The sequence below is a fragment of the Falco punctatus genome (assembly GCF_963210335.1).
Source record: "Falco punctatus genome assembly, chromosome: 5".
In the NCBI taxonomy this organism is placed as follows: domain Eukaryota; kingdom Metazoa; phylum Chordata; class Aves; order Falconiformes; family Falconidae; genus Falco; species Falco punctatus.
Genome location: NC_137584.1, coordinates 28,756,860 through 28,774,390, shown reverse-complemented (window position 1 = coordinate 28,774,390; position 17,531 = coordinate 28,756,860). Strand labels below are relative to the sequence as shown.

Sequence of the window (17,531 nt, the reverse complement as noted above, 5' to 3'; positions counted from 1 at the left end):
GGCAGGACGAGCCCCCCGAGACAGCTGCCTGGCACGGATGGGGGAGCCGCCTGTGCTGTCTGTCTGCCCCCCCTCCTCGGGCTGCCAGTTGGGTCCAACAATTTCATCTTTGCCATCCAGCAATCAATAGGGCTCACTGGCTGCATAAAAATATGACCCCAAACCTTGGGACTTCTGAACTAAGCGCTTGCGGAGTGTTCGGCAGCTCTTGGTGGCATGAATCAGTCGCTGGTGAGTGTTGTTGTAGGAACACCTCCACCCACGGCAGCACTTGGCTGGGGCTGAGCTCACCACCACCAGCAGCCTCCAAAGGCAGACTGCAAAATCGTTTCAAAGACAGGATTGAGAGACTCGGTCCTTTCAAAAATAATTGAAGCTTCAGGTGTCTGACTTCTATAGCCTTGCTTACCCCCCGTGAACTGCTTCAAGCAAAAGTCAGCAGCACCACACAGGATGAAATACAGTGTGAAGCAGGGCTGGCTTCCGTGCAAAATATTTCTCACGGAGGTTCATCTAACCTAACTTTAGACATTCAGACTTTGCTGTCTAAGCTCAAGGTAAGTCCCATACGCAGGTCATTCATCTCATTTTAAAATAGGAAGTCATGGTGTGCTATTTCTTTCCACTGACTATAAAGGAAACCTAAGGTTGCAAACACCAAGCTTACCTTTTTCTTCACCATAGTTACCTGCCTTAAAGGTACCAGTGGTCAGCTAATCCTCTCAGTTCTTTTCCCTGTCAAAAGATTAATTCCAAGCTTATAGCAAAACAAAAACACCAAAAAAAAAAAAAAAAAAAAAAAGAAAGAAAGAAAATGCATGACCCTGTTCTTAACAGTCTATTCTTTTCTTATTCTTGTAATCCTCAAAGCCCCACAGTTTTTTCTGAACTGTATTCTGATTCTTCTGTTTTTGTCAGTGACAGATGTCATTAGCATTGCCGTGGTTTTTATGTCAAGCTTAGTAATAAAAATAGTATATTGATTCCAAGATCAGTTTTTCAGTAGCTCCCTAAATAGCTGTCTTCAATCCCAGTAATTTTTTTAGCTACCATGTCCATTTTAGCAAATTCTTCACCTGCCTTGGATTTGTTCCTCATGTAGTTGTTTTCAAAGTGACATCGTATGAAATACTTTGCTGAAAATAGGATGAGAAGAAAATTGGGGATTTTGTCTGCTAAGAATCAGCTATGCTTATCAGAGAGGCAAAGCAGGGTAGAGTTGTGTGACCTACCTTGGATGAAGCTTTGCTAAACTTACTCTTTTGTCTACCTCTGCTGACTATTGAAATCAAACTAACAGTTGGGGTTTAGCTAGATAATGTTTTCTAAAATACAGAAGCTACTCGTTCTTCTCCCAGTATCCATTCCTGAGTTAACATATCAGTTCACTAGTTTTGGCAGGTTCCTGTGTTCCTTTTTTCATGGTTTTGGATAGAGATGGGACTGCAGCCTTAATTTGAAAATATTAAGCCCTTAGATTGTTGTTTCTGCTCCAGATGCGCTCTCATTCCCATGAGTCACATTGTTTGCCCCACATGGCACTGTGCTTACTAAAAACTGAAGCAAAGTTTTCATTTTGGTTTTGACCCATGCTTAGGTTATCTTTAACCTCCACCCCCAATCTTTACTGCATAGCAGCCTCAAATTCCTCTTTTTTGCTCTCTTTCTTTCTTTGACTAAAGAACATTTTACAATGTGTTTTTAATTTCCTTTGCAAGGTCTAATGCAGCCCAGCCTTTGGCAGATCTCACTTTCTTCCCACATTTTCTGACCTGCAGGATGCAATTTTCCATGTTAGTCAGCCCCCTTTTTTTCCCATTTCATGCAGACCCTCTGCCTGCTCCTTGTATCCTTGTCAAGGTGGATTCTCATCAGTTGGGTCTGGAGTTCTTCTCTGTGACTTTTTTCTCCTTCTTGAAATGCAGGCTCGATTATATATCTTTGACTTCAGGAATCTCCTTTGCAGTCAAGTCTCCAAGTTCTTCCGTTCAGTTGACATCACTGCTTTGACGTTAAAAAAAGCCAAACATGAGAACCCAGAAAACCACAGATTTGTTTATATTTCCATTCAGTTTAATCAAAATCCTCTATCATCTGTTCAATCAGGGCTGTTTTCTCAGCCACCTCTTCTGTAACATCCTCACTGTGTCTAAATTAGCACTACCTCCTGCAGGCTCAGTAAATATCTTGTTGAAAAAAAAGTCTGTCAGCAGTCCAAGTTTAGGAACATCTGAGCTCAGTCATCACCCATAGCCTCAGTTTTATTATAGATACCATTCTGCTCTGATCTATCTCTAGGAACGGGAGATCTCCCACGGGTCCTGTTGACTGTCTAATACTACTCCATGGCTCCATGGCCACAGTTAGATTTTATCTAGAAAATCTCTAGTGGATCTATGCTGCTGCTGCAACAACACGTAGTTTTACAGTGCTTTTCAAGAAGGCAATGGACCTTGATTCATTTTATTTTATCATGCTTTTCCTTCTTTACGCGCTACCACATCAGTAGCATACAGTGCTCCTCTATCACCCCTACCTCTGCGTCCACCTGCCCTGACCACTGCCTTCCTCTCAATGTCTGTACTCCGATCAGAAGGGACATCCCACTGTGTTTCTGTCAGCCTTGTAAATGCCTGTAGGTCCTACACCAGCAGATTTGGCCTCTATGTCTCACTGCACAGGCTCGTTACACGGTGTCCAAGCTTTTGTGCCCCAACCTCTCAATTTCCTAGCACGCAACGTTGTTCCACTGCCTTTTGCTTACCTGGCCACCCATCTTGTGAATATAACTTTGTGTTTTCTCCTTGCTTTGCAGATTCCTGCCTTGGCTACACTGCTTTTTTCCTTCTTCCCTGCTTATTCCATTTTGCATTTTGCGTTTCCTACATATTAACCTGGGGTGAGAGAACTTGAGTCTGTTCCAGCCTCAACCCCAGCACTTTGATACTCCATATACAAATGCAGTTCAGCCACTGAAGAAATTTTCTTCCTGTGAAAGCTTTCCAGTAATTGAATGTGCTGAAACCATCATTTCTAGCTCTGTCCTTGAGCTATTTGTTGGTTTTGTTAACTTGACATGCTTTCGCCTTTTCTTGCTAGGAACTCTGAGACTTGAACTGGAAATCACTTAAGCCTTCACTCTTTAGCAGATGGAAGAAGTCACTTCACAAAAAACGTCGATGGATGATTTGTTTTCACCCTTGTAGTATAAAGAGATTTGAAAATGCATGTATGTATAATTCTCACCAGAGTAGCAAACAAATAAAAACAAGATTCAAAAAAAAGGTGCAAATTAAAACCAATCTCTCTCATTCTTAAAAATATTTTTTCTGTGTTTCTGAAGCTTTGCACATGCAATCCTATACAGCTACTTTGTGTTACTGATAACTTCCCATCTGACATGCTACATCAAAGGAGTTGGTCCTTGGTACAGTTGTTAATGTGACATATACTCTTAAAATGTTAAAGAGATGAAACTTATACTTTCAATGTCTGCCTAAAATGGCATGTGATTCATTAAATATATATTTGGAAATGAGGAGGTTGCTCTAAATGAGTGTATATTGTCAAATATTTAAGATAGAATCAATACAGCCAGTCTTCCTAAGTTTCATATTAAGCAATAAAAAATATTAAATGAACAGTTTGTAGTACAGTTTCCTACACAAGGCTTTCCAAGAGTCAGCACTTAGTGCCTTCTTTGATACACGTACATTAATTTAATATGTATGCTTTGCCTAAGAACATGAATAAGTCATTCCTTTTAATGTTTTCATTTGCATGTTTAATTTGAGTATGGGAATCAGTGGAAATGCACTTAAATGCTTATGCTAGTTTATTCACTTTGTTTTGAAAATTGGTGCGTGCAGCATGGGCAAGAAAGAAGTAATCTAGGTAGAAGCAGAGTTGATGGGAAAGTAAGTTGTAATTTGCTCACACGTTGTCCATGTAGTGGTCAAGTGGTCAAATCTGCAGGGAAATCAGTATTTTCTAATGCATTAGAATGGGATTTAAAAAGAATGTCAATATGATCACAATCAGTTTCTGTAAAAACACAAATTAATTAACTGAATTTCTGAAGTTACATATTTCCCAGCCCAACCCTGCTATAAGGACTATCATGCCTGCTTCCACCCAAGCTCAGAGAAATCACACCATTCACAGAGGGAGAACTGAGGCTTTCATGAGCATCTGTGAGCATTTTGACTTTCAATTACAAGATCATGATTATTTTTCTATAGTTCTCTGGCAATGCCCACTCCATGGGAACTTCAGGATTTTTTGTTAAAATAATTGAAGAAGCCACAGAATTTTTATAGTAATTTCTGTAGAACGTTTCTGGAGTTGGTATTTTTGAACAAGCGTGTTATAACAGGTTGTGTTAGGAAAAGGATGTTACTTCCCATTAAATTATAAAACATGATCAGAAACCATAAAGAGCACCTATCTCATTTTATGATATCAAGGAAGGTTTGTGGAGGGGCAGATTATGGGAAAAGGAAGGGAAGGGGTGCTATTATTTCTGTGGCAGCACCCCAGGGACATTTTAATGCATTTTTCCCAAAGACCTTCATGGAGCTCTTAGAAGAGATGTGATGCTGCCCTGCACAGCTCCCCATCCCTCATGTGAAAGTCTCCTAGTACAGGATGCGGTCTGTCAAAGAAGGTATTTGGGTGCTGGAGGCTCCTGTGCACGCTGCAGTGCCACTGAGCCCAACGAGGCTTCCTGTGGCTCTGCCCTTCTTAAACGGGGAGCTGGGGCTCACAGTCCCCCCTGGAAAAAAAGAGAGATCCCTCCACTGCCCCACTTCTTTTCTATAGAAGCTATAAGTGATGGAGACCCCCATGCTGTCCCACCCCTCCTTTGCCCCTGTGGGAGCTAGAGCTCTTCATGCTGACCCCAGCCCTGCAACTATTCCTCCTTGCTCCATAGCCTGAGACATCGTTGGCCATTCCCTTCTCCCCCCCTCTTCCCACCCCTCACCCCAGGGACCTGGGATTCCTCTTCTCTTCACACCCCTCCATCACACTCCTCCCTGCCCCTCTCTTCCCGCCAGGGACCGAGTTCCCCGCTAGCACTCCCTGCCCAGCTCCTCTGCCTCTCCCACCCCCCTGCCCAGCACATGCCCCAGAAGTCTTCTGTCAAAAATAAGACCTGTAGCAGCTACCATCACCCTCAGTCTGCAGGAAGCCAACTTCTTGTCCCAGAATAAAATCACGAGTGAACTCTTGCATTCAGATTTTCAGGGGATTTCTTTTTTGCGGGCCCTGGATGGGGGCCATAGGCTTCAGCCCAAAAATCCTCGCTGGACCCAAGAAGGATCCTTCAGAATTTGTGCTACTTTGTTCATTGGTTTGAGCTACTTTGCAAAGAGATGCCCCAGAGATCTGACATCACCAGGCCTGCATCTCAGCAAGCTTTTTCTACAGCAGCCAGAGAAGCCACCCCACGTACCATGGGGTACCAGGTAACTTGCCTAAGCCAAAAAGGTGACAGACAACAGGGAAGGGACAAAGTTAGGGAAGACCAGGTCTCACAATTACTCATTTTTAGTCTGTGTACCTCTAGATGGTTTTATACATTTGTTCATTACCTGTTTGACACTTAAAATGGACTCACACTTTGTAGACATCCGAGAAGGCTGAGCAGAGATGTAAATGCTACACAGGAAAAGGTTTCCTTTTGATCTTCTGTCTTTCTTCTTTAATCAATGAGTTCAGTGATATAGAACTAGTTATGTATCACCAAATCTGTGTGTCTTTAACTTTTTAAGTCTCTTCTCTTGTTTATAACAAAACAGTCCAAAAGACTTATATTTTCCCTATCACATTTAACAGCGTAGCGCAATTTTATTATGACCTTAGGAAAATCTATAAAAGCTTGGGGTTTTTTGTTCTGCTGGACATATGACCCCAATTATTGAAAAGGAAAGGATGATTTACTGCATAACATTGAACTTTCTTGTATTTTGGAAGTGCATGTTCCTGCCATTACGTTAGTTTAAGCTAGTTTGCTGAAGAGACAGTTGCAGAATCCCAGCTCACCTGCTTTCTGCTCCTTCTTAAATAACATTTCACACTGCAGAGGAACTCACACTGTGTCTTGTCTTCCTTTTTCCCCCATAAATAAACATACAAAGATAAAGCAAAACCCCCAACAATATTTTTATTGGAGACCAGACTTTAAAATATCATGTAACAAATCTGTCGTAGTTTAACCCCAGCCAGCAGCTAAGCACCACCAGCTACTCACTCACTCCCCCCACAGTGGGATGGGGATGAGTATTGGGAAAAAGGTAAACCTGTGGGTTGAGAAAAGAACAACTAATAATTGAAATAAAATAAAATAATAATAACAAAACCAACAAATTTAATTAAAAGGAGAGAGAAAAAGAAAGAAATCAAACCCAAAAGGAAAAAAACAAGTGATGCACAGTACAACTGCTCACCACCTGCTGACCGATGCCCAGCCAGTCCCCGAGCAGCCATCGGCCCCTCCCGACCAACTCCCCCCAGTTTATATGCTGAGCGTGACGCTCTATGGTATGGAATATCCCTTTGGCCGGTTCGGGTCAGCTGTCCTGGCTCTGCTCCCTCCCGGCTTCTTGCGCACCCGCTCACTGGCAGAGCACGGGGAACTGAGAAGTCCTTGACTTAGAGCAAGCAACAACTTGGCAACAGCTAAAACATCGGCGTGTTATCAGCATTATTCTCACACTAAATCCAAAACACAGCATTGTACCAGCTGCTAGGAAGAAAATTAACTCTATCCCAGCCAAAACCAGGACAAAATCACATTTTCCTATAAAATACAAAAAATTCCTGGAACACAATTCAGTCTAAAGTGAGAAGCTGGAGGTCATGTTTTACAGCACTGGAGGACATAATTATAAATTTAACAGTAGGTCACTGGTATGAGGGACTGAGCCCATGTGTATGGATGTGCCAGTCACAAGGAGTTACTGCTACATATCGCAGAACCACTCTGCCCCTCCAGATGGTAACTCCCAGGTTATACATGCTATACAGTGTTATATACAGAGTTATAACTCACGTGATACAGTGAGAAAGCTGTCACTGGCAAGCAGGGACTTTGCTCTTGTTGCTTGCCTGTTAATGTATCCAGGTAGCTACAGTCCCTCCTGGAGCGCTTCACCTTCGGACAGTACAGAAGGAGCTACTTCTCACCCCCAATTCTACACACTTTGGTGTGGAAAAGCCAGTCGAAGCATTGGCACTTATAAGCTAGGGTAGGATGCATTTTGCTTGTTTTTAACCAGCTAAAATTGCAAAAGGAGATTCCTCCCCTTGCTTAGATGATGTTTTAAGACGGGGCAAATGCTCCCTCTGGAGGTGCTTGTCTCTGCAGTGTGCACGGAGGCAGCCCGGGGCATGTATGCTCTGCTGCTTGCAGAAGTCACCAGAAATACAGAGAAATTCTCCAAGTGGGAAGGATGGCTAGGAGAGAAGGGGAAAGGCTGGGGTTTCTAAACCCAACGGCCAGTTTTGGTTGCAAAATAGTACAGTGGCAAAGACCTCAAAGGTATGCAAGTCCCTATTACAAGTCCCAGCTTGCAGTCCTTTGGCATGGGAGGACTCGCAGGGGACGTGGGAGGTGGTCATGATGGGGGGATACAGAAATTAAAGACCCAAAGCTACACGAAGCAGGGTTTCACCTATGCTGTTGCTCAGAAAACATGTTTCAAAGACTACGATAACCTACACATGCTTCAGCCAGATCAAGTGCAGGTACTGTGCCCTGCGTATCGTGCCACCTGCTCAGCAGCCTTCATGCTGCATACAGCAAATTACAGCGCATCTCTCCCAATTTTGGCATGGATTAACCCATCTTGCTAGAGGTGCACAGAAAAACGCAATCCCAGGTGTATGGAAAATCAGCCCTGTTGATTTTTGCACAATCACAGGTAAAAAGCTTGGCTGAAAAGCCAAGCCAGATTTGGCCTAGTGCTAATACGGACAGAAAGATCATAGGCGCACTGGGCATGTCTGTGTCTGTACTTGTGTGGCCAGACACTTCATAACCAAGAAGGTATATGTCATGCCAAGCAGATTTGAAAGAGAAACTTATCCTAACAAACCCAGCATTTAAAGATGGAGAGAAATAAATAAGATGAAAGTATGTTTCTTCCCAGTACAGCTCTGTTGTGGTTTATAACATTAGCCTAAAGCACTTTCCAAAATGATTTTCAACACTCCTGAACACTTGCAAAGTATTTGTTTGGTTTGGTTTGGGTTTGATTGGTTTTTTTAATTTAGAGAGAAAAAAAATACATCCTTTCTTCTGGATTTTCTGAAATATAAAACCAAGAGCTACAATGCATCTTTCTGCTTATTAGTGCATGGCATCGTGAGCTGCAGTTCTCCCTCTTCTGAAGTGCTGCCTGTTCTTTCGCTGGGGTGGGGTGGAGACCAACTAGCCCATGCAGTGTCACTCTTTGGGTCATCCAGAGATGTTGTGGCAGCATCTAGAGCAGTAGGAAAGTAAAATTGTGGCTATTTCCAATGTAAATTCTCTACTGCTAGAGAAGGAAGATAAAGCCTGTATAAAACTGTCTTTGGTTTGCTATAAATCACTGTGGTGGTTGGGATTACACAGAAAAGACAGTGCATTATTTCTGGCTACTCTTATCACAAGTTTGCTTTCTGATTATTGGGACTGGCCTTTCCCTTATCTGCCCTCTTTTTTAGCTGTGTGTGTAGCCATCAGCCATCAGTCTGTCACCCACAGTGCCTCAATACTGCTCTGTCTGACAGACAGCAGGACAGAGCTTATAATTAAACCTGTAAACCATTACATCTATAAAAGGATGCATCATAAACATTCTAGTGACCACGTCGGTCCTCTTAATCCTTCATCAGCAAGACTATTTGATTATTTATGTCATATATGTATCTATTGTTGTTGTTTATTGTTATTATTACTGTTCTGAATATGATTAATATTATTAATATTATTGTGTTCTATATTTGCTCCTTTGGGGGAATTGAAAAGGTCTGTGTTAAAGATGCATCCAAACAGGCAGCTGTGCCAGGAGCAAACAGCAAACTGGAAGTCTCTGTGGACCGTTCCAAGGAAATTGAGCATCTCCAGCACACGGCTTGTCCCCTTGCACAAACGCTCTCCCATCACCTCAGACAAAGCAGCCCCGGAGAGCTGCCAACCAAGGCAGCAATGTGAGGAAACCCTGGGTCACAAATCCGTTTGAAGCTGAAGACTCTAGGTCTTATACTCACATCTGGCCAGTTCATGCTTGTCCCAGAAGTGGAAGGGAAATGCATCGGTTACTTTTGGGATGGGGGGTTTGGGCAGAGGGATACTAAGGCTGGTTTCACCCTGGGTTTTGTTATTGGTGTGGTGGTGGCGGGGCCCTCCGTGCGGGTTCCGTGCAGACCGGCCCATGCCAGGCTCCCCCTGCGGCTGCTCCGCACCAGCAGTTACCCCTGTACCTGGGGTTCACCCCATCCGCTCTTAGTTTGTGTTATTCCCAGCATAAGGATATTTGTCAGGAGATAAATTGGTCTTTTTATAGACAGACCTGGAGTTTCCATGGTGAAATTAGCCAACAGGAGTTTCCTCTGCAAAGCAGAGCATATCCTTTACTGGCAAAAACACATTGCTCCCTTGGCTGTGAGGAAGTGTCATTGTCCAAGATCTATTCTGGTTCTTAAGGGCTCCATATCCTCAAAGAAATATTTTTAACCTGAAAGGAATATTTATACTGTCCAGTGAGAACCGTTCACCAGGTTATTCTTAGTTCTGCTTGTGTTTTTGCTTTAACTGCACACCACTTTTTCCCTACAGATCTTTTTTTACAAACGTTTAATAGAAAATGAAACCAAAGGTAATAGATTAAAGTAACTCCTGGAATTAATCCACTGACAGGGAGAAAGTAACACCAGGAATTAATTTGGTCTCCCACAGTCAATGTGTATCCTACCCAACAGACTGGTTTTGATACACTATTTTTAAAAATTTTTGAAGCCTTTGAAGCTGCCCAGAGTCGGTGCCTGGGCTGGACCAGCTCTTAGTACCAGGCATTAAGCAGAAAACCACCTCTTGTTCTTCTGATATTTAACGTGACAGGCTAGACAACGAAAAATCATCTTATTTTAAACTAGGTACCTTGAAGCAGGAATTAATGAAAAGCTGGTTATGAAACCGCATGCAAAAGCTCTGGTGCTGGCACAGGGCTCAGTTCGTGGGCTAACCCTGATCTCACCCATGGTGAGTGAGGATCAGTTCCATTAAAACCCACAGTCTTGCGACACTACAATCTTGGTGTGAGACCACAGTCACAATGAAAAGGCATCAGGGGATTATACATGTAATAAGTTAAAGAAATTTGTTTATTTTTTTTCCCTTAGGCCTGGTTATCTTCATAAAGTGGCATTTTGCTGATGCTGAGAATCTAAGGCCATGCTTTTTTTTACCATCTGCTGAAGTCAGTGTGACTGAAATGCCCGTATTTTGGTGCTTTGCAGAATCAGGGCCTTACAGTGTTTTATCTGCTCCACCATCCTCGTCTTTCTTTCCTTGATGCTTCCCTAAGGGAGCAAAGTGACCGTGATGGATGCATTTTACATTGATAACAGTCAGTGAGAGCTACCTGCTACCCCCTGATGGAACAGCTCTGATTCTGCCACAGAATAATGAGAATTAATTACTCACAGGCTAATTATGCTTTTGTTGTACAGGCTTGCGCTTATTTTCTGCAGGAGCTGAACACCCTTGACTCTTACTGATGGCAAGGCATGAAGTTTGCTTAAAATCATATATATATATATATATATATATATGTATATATAAATGGATGATGTATAAGCACAGGTGTGGAAACCTGCTGGAGCCATGTCACACTGATCTCATCTGCATTGCTGAGGTCGTCAGTGCAGATCTGCCACCTACAAAGTAAGGTTTGCTTCTGGCAGGTCAGAAATGTCCCTCTAATCCATGGTTGTGACAATTGTAGGTGCAAAGCAGTTCTTTGACATGTTTATTTAAACAAATATATAAAGGGAAAGTTTAGATAAAATCATTCAGATTGGAAATTCCAAACATTCCGTTCAAAGCATACGGATAATAAATCTTACACCCTTTTCTTCTAAAACAAACAATTCACCAAAACAAAAATGCATGTGGTATAGACTTTGGTCTTGAATTTGTATATCTACATCAATCAAAAAGTTTGGGCTAAAAAGCATAAACCCCAACTTTTCATCAAACACAGCAGATAAACAGCCGTAGAGGCATGGAGACACTTCCAGAAAGAGATATGGTGCAAAACTCCCCTGTGGCAAGCTTTGGAAATAGGCTCCAACCTTATCTAACACTGTAAACCCAAACACCAAGTCCAAACCAGGACACTGGATTTTGGGTTTGATTTGAACTCTGAGGCTCAATGTCCTGATTTCCATGTGCAATATTAATGATGGTATTGAGCAGTGGGATGGTTTTATTGTCACTTTATGGTCTTTTATGTGACTTTAAGGTCACCTTGTTCGAGGAGACAAAACTATGAGCAATGGCAGGTCGTTCTAAATAAGTGCCATATAAAAACCTTCTTAATGCTGTGCAATGTGCTTAACTTTTTGTCAGTTTTACGTATATTTGAGACTACGTGACATGTAAGGGCATGAAGAGGAAAGACATGGGGTCAGAGAGTGCCAGTAGCAGCACTCCCAGCCCTCCGCTGTCCCTCGCTTTCTGTGGCCCACAGTAACTAATTTAATCTCTCTGTTTCAGCTTCTTCAGAATAATTATGCTTAGCCCACAGGGGTGTTGGAACAGGTTCATTAGCTAAGGTTTGTAGAGACCTTTGAAGATGTCAAGCACCGTTAAGTGCTGCTTGTTGTGAATGTATATTATTGCATGCTGTATGCACGACGGGATTATGGAGTATTTGATATTGTGCAATTGGAGAGGAAAAAGAAACGAGTAACATCCTTAGGGAGCCTGCCCGGTACGTATTTCTAAACACAGTTCTTTCCCCATCTCAGTGGTGTATTCTATTTAAATACCTTTCTCAGGGCCCTGATGATTTGCTGTGGCATTATCCAACATCCCTATGCAAACTTCTAAGAAAAGGTATAATTTGGAATTTCATATTTCCATTAGTTTGGTGGCTTTGCAACTGCAGTGGCCACAGCTGCCAAAACCATAGTCACTTATAGCCAAAATCAGTTAGTTTTGACTTCCAGCTGTATTGGTTTCTTAAATCAGCTGTTGGTGTGGCCACACAGTGCTAGTCCCAGGATGAAATAGGAATATACCTCAGTGGGGCTCAGAGCTTGGAATTTGAATATCCAATTCAATTATCCTCACAGCATCCTTGGGATAAAAGAAAGTGCAGTTATCATTAACCAAATAAATGGGTTTGCTCATGAAGTACCATCGCCATAAATAACAGTGACAGAAATTGGGTTTGGTGACTTCAATCTGTTTGGAAGTCACCAGACTCCTTCAGTAGTGACAGCAAAGTACAATTTCCTTCCTCTCTGATCAGCACAATTTAGAAATCTCTGTAACTTCCCTCTGGCTATCAAGGAAACTGCCCAAGCACTACAGTCTCCCTCTGTATGCAGAGCTTCCCTTTCCCCTGAACAATGTCACCTTTCGCTCGCTCTCTAACACCTTTTAGAGATGAAGCAGAACAGACTGAAGCATTCGGTCCGTCCCCCCCCGAAACATGCACTGTTTCCTTGTAAGAGCTCAGCCTTCTTTCACTCATTGTGTGAAAAAGGTTAACCCATTGGTAATCACTGTGAAATATTAATTGTAGTATTATTGAATTATTATTTAGGATTATGCATCATAAAATAGCATAATATTATAAATGCTAGTTAGCAATTTATTTAGGACTGTTAAATGCAAATTGTCTCAAGCTATTGTAAACCTTGTATCTGAGGACACCATAACAGGGACTAAACTTGAAGATTTTTTATCCTCCACTTTGTGATGCCTTTGACCTTGGCTAGGCTGTGTCCTATCTGACTGCAGCCTGCGCTTACTGAAACCATAACGAGACCCGTACCCCTCTCCTGCTGCAGGCCAAGGGCAAGAGGGCCCATGTCCTTTAGAGAATTGTGTGGCTTCTTTGTCTTCACTCACACCTTGCTGAGAACCATTCCTTCTGTGTCATCTTTGTGTGCACCACTTGGATAAATTATACTTTTTAATTTGTCATGATGCCTCTGGTGGGAATTTGTCCGTATCTTCTCCGTTCCCTCTTTTCAATTTGCAGAACAACTCGGTTTGTTTCTTGTGCTGCATCAATAAAACTTTTAGCACTTAAAAACCAAGCCTGAGATGACTGAACTGGCAGTACGGTGGCTGATTTTCCCTCCAGGCAGTTTCCCCTTGCCAGAAGGAGGCTCCCAAATGGGGAAGCTCTCACAGATAACACTGCTCTGCTCCTCCCCACCCCCATCCCTCCCCCATGCCACCTTCCCATCCCTGGTACGTCTGATGGGTACACATTTCAACAAAACAGAAGGTTGGCAGCTGGCCTTGCTGGGCATCACTGCCCACCCTGGGGACCTGCCCACCCATGCAAGCTGAAAAGCAGAAACCACTGCCTTATTAGAGACAAGGCTGTGGAAGTTCACACGGTGTTAAAGAGAGGGAAAATGTTCTGCTTCAACAATGATTTTCTGTGCCAAAACTCTGCGTACTCATAAGCTTTTCCTGTCCATCCAGCTTTTTCTTCTTTCTTCTTGTGCTTCTGCACCAGGTGGTGTCCAGCTTGAGAAGGCTGGATGGCTCAGACAGGCTCCTTTCCAACATGGAAATTCTTTTTCACAGTAAAAACAGTCAACAAAGCTGAAATACTCTAATTTGCTGGCGTGCTGCGAGCCACAGAACGCAGGCAGGAAGATGCCCATCATCTCCTGCACATAGTCCATGTCCTGCGAGGAGGGGCAGGCACAGAAGAGCACATTGGTCCTCAAGATACAACTCAACTAAGGAGGAAGTTTACCATTACTGCATCTCTTCAGTGCATTCACAGTTTAACTGCCTAGGAGCCAGAGAGGAAAAGATATGTGTTGCTGAGTGTAATTTAACTCATCCCAACTAGAAATTATTTATAAACTACAAAGGCAATTTGATTACTCCCCTCTTCCTTCTTTGTGGCTCTGAGGGTCGTCCTGTTAAGATGAATCTTTCCTGTTTGTTTCCAGAGGAGTCAGGGTGCAGAAATAAATAAACCACTATGAAAAACACAGATATAATAGAAATCAGAGAGGAAATTACTGTCTTGCATCACACTGCCTCTCTCCCCTCCAGGGCTCGATTCTTCTCTAGATTCTGGTTTAGTGCTACCCTATCCAGTTTTAAATGTCCCAAGTGACAACATTTCTGCTTTTCCCCCTGATAGGACTATATGAAAGCAGTCTCATTCCCTAAATAGGGAATCAACCCAGCTCACTTTTAAAGTCTGCCTAATTCCAGTATTTCCACTGGATCATAGGATACAAGGCTGTAAAAAAGGCCTTTTGGCTCCTTAAGTTAGTTTTGTTGAAAACAACCATTTATTCATATATTTTTAAAGCTCCATCTTAAAACTGGTCACCTCAGGTCTGTCCCTCCACTCCCAAAGGCTTCTGATACAAATAGTTTCATTGCTAGAACTATGCAGCAGGGTTTTGTATCTTAATTAAAGGTATGGTTGGTGTGAAGAGTCCCAAAAGATTTCACTCTGAAACGTCTAGTCTGGTTTGTGTGAACTCTTAGTGATTTAAATTTACTGTTCAGGAGGTACACCGAAGGGGTATTTTGGTCTGACAGCATCTGGTGTACAAGAAAACTCATAGCACAGCAATATCCCCCCCACTTTTTCCCTAGGGCAGGACCTGAGCAATGGTGACGGTATTGGATGGAGGTGGAAAGTTCTCATCACGCATTTCAAGGTAGTGAAAAAAAATGTTTTTTTCTGCCTTTTCCCAACCTTCTTCAAGTCCATGGCACTGAAAAAGGGAAGAGAAAATAACCAAGCATGAGCTAAGGGGAAAAAGAAGAGGTTCTAGATGGAAAAGCAGTTGAAGTCCTCCTGCATTCTCTCCTCTCCTTGCTCTTGCCCCGTTAACTGAAGGCTTACCAGCTTTTGGTCTGATCGCAGCCTCTGAGCTGGATGTACTCTGAGTTACATGACAGAGTTACTGCTGTGGCCAGGGCCTCCCAGCCACTGTGTTTCTTGAAGCTACGGAAAAGCAGCAACAGCATTTCACCTCCCTGGGAGTTGAGCTCTCAAAAGACAGGGCTGGTAGAGGACTACAAGCAGCGAAGCGTGGAAGATAGTTTCAGCAGGAAAACAAACTATTTGAATGTGTGTAGGCCTGAAGGTTTTAAGATGAGCTGATGAAATTGTTATGGTGATGAATTATTTAGAATTTGCATATAAACATTTTTGCATATAAACAATAACACTTTATGTATTCAAAGATGTGATTTATAGATTCAGATACTGTCTACTACATAGACTTCTTGCAAATTTTAACTGAAAGCAAAAATCAAGCTTCTGGTATGCTACCCTTTCTTCAATACCCTCTGCTCCTTGGATGAGCATCCGCCTACACTTCTAAATTACCAAGGGAATGCAGCTAATCAGTTTTTCTGTGCAGTGAAGATCACAAAGTCACAAGCCCCTTTGAAATTACAAGATGTGCTGCAATGCATGGAAACCTGTGGGAAAGCGATTAATAACCAAAGCAGCAGATTTGATGAAGACAACTTGTGCCTGATGAGGTGATGAATGGCCACAGACGAGTTATCTTTGAGGAAGGACGACTCTTCTTCGGCAGCAGTGGAAGCGAGTCATACACCAACTGATGGACCTTCATCCCAGAGAGGCCACTGGTGTTAAACCCTCCTCAAGCCATGGCCGCTGTCCCCGTGTTAGACACACCACCACTTGGGAGGTTTGGACTGGGCAGAAGGAAACCTCTTTTACCAGGAGGGTAGTTCAGAGCTGGGACACATCCAGACAGGGATGAGTCTCTGTCCTTGGAGGTTTCCAGCTCGGCTTGGAAAGTTGGTGGTTGCCTTCCTCTACCACTTTGAGCAGCAGGTTGGAGTAGAGACCCCACCTACCCAACCCACCTTTCCATGATGTAGTAGTTCTGCAAAATCACACAGAGTTTAGGGAACATCTTTAGGAAATCCCAGGTCAATTCAAACCGAGGTTTTCTTGAAGCAATTGCAGAAACTAAAGTTTGAGCCTCATAACTCCAAATTTCCAGATCAAACAGCAGAAACAGACAACCTTAGCTGGCTTTCCAGCCAGAGCATCTGACTCTGGAGAAGGAGACAAGACAAGCAGGTGCCACAAAGTGGCAGATGGGTCTTGGTCCAGACACCTCCTCTTCCAACCCATCCTGGAGGAAGAGGAAAAGGTAACCAATATGGGAGACTGCTTCTCCACAGTCCCTTGGCTGTATATCCCCAGCCAACTGTTGGTCACCCCTGCAGCATCAGAATTTCCTGACTATATTGTCTGTTGCTTTGTAATCTTCAAAGCAGACAGCATTCCCCTGGGAACAGGACCTGGTTTCGTTATGTCAAGGGCCAGACAATGAAGGCTGTGCTTGGACAAAGCCCTTACCAAAGGCAAGAGCCGTACTAAGGGCTTGTCCGTGTGTGAAGGTTGGACCATTTTCTGTGCCCTCTCCCAACCCTTAGTGCAACCCCAGCCTGCTGGCTGCAGGGAGGGGTGAGGAGCAGCAAAGACCTTGGTGCTGTGCAAACGCTGCCCAGCAGTAATGAATACATCCTTGTGTTACCAACACTGGTCTCAGCACAAATCCAAACCATAGCCTCATACTAACTGCTACGAAGAAAATTATCTCTATTCCAGCCAAAACCAGCACAGTCAAATGCAAACCCTGAAAGGAATATTTTGGTTGTGAAGTCAGTACCTACGATTGGGAAGGAGAAGCCATCATCTTAATTCACATCTTAACCTTCTCCTCAAACGTTTTGTTCCCTTCCTGTTTTCTCCCTCTGTTCCACTTAAGCAGTGTTTAACATCGTTTACACTCTGAGTGATGCTTAGGTGTGTCTGTCCTCACCTCATACAAGGGTGAACTTCCCACTGAACTTATATTCACTATTCACACTAAGAAAACATGTTTGGGCCCAGTGCTGAAAGTTGCCGAACATCTTTCCAGTGCTGCAAAGCCTCAACTTTCATTTACTTAAAGATAAGTGGCTGACACGCCGTACATCGTAGGATGTTCTCCTGCTGAGTCTATGCAAAGAAGAGCTAGGGTAATTATTAACATCTTCATTTCAGCTGTCAGTAATAATCTCAGTTCTGTCTGTCAAAGAGGGTTGGAGCCACGTGTCTGGCAGCGGGCTTTGGGCCCCGGACACCTTAGCGTGTAAAGTCATCTGATGCACAAGAACAACATTTTACAATACTGGTGCTTTAAAAACAGCCTTTCCTGATTACAAACATGGTGTTTGGTCACCGATTCATTGCCTGGATTTAATTGCCACTTCACACTGCAGTGTA

The 17,531-nt window shown here is 43.1% G+C and overlaps 1 protein-coding gene across 4 annotated transcripts in view; it reads right to left on the bottom strand.

The window, feature by feature from the left end:
* Positions 1-17,531, bottom strand: part of GRHL1 (grainyhead like transcription factor 1) — a 164,415-nt gene that overhangs the window by 120,467 nt on the left and 26,417 nt on the right. For all 4 annotated transcript variants that reach the window (XM_080387853.1, XM_080387852.1, XM_080387851.1 and 1 more), the window contains exon 1: positions 1-17,531. This exon is cut by the window's left edge and continues 18,225 nt beyond it; it is cut by the window's right edge and continues 26,417 nt beyond it. The gene's annotated coding sequence lies outside the window, so the exon portion shown is untranslated.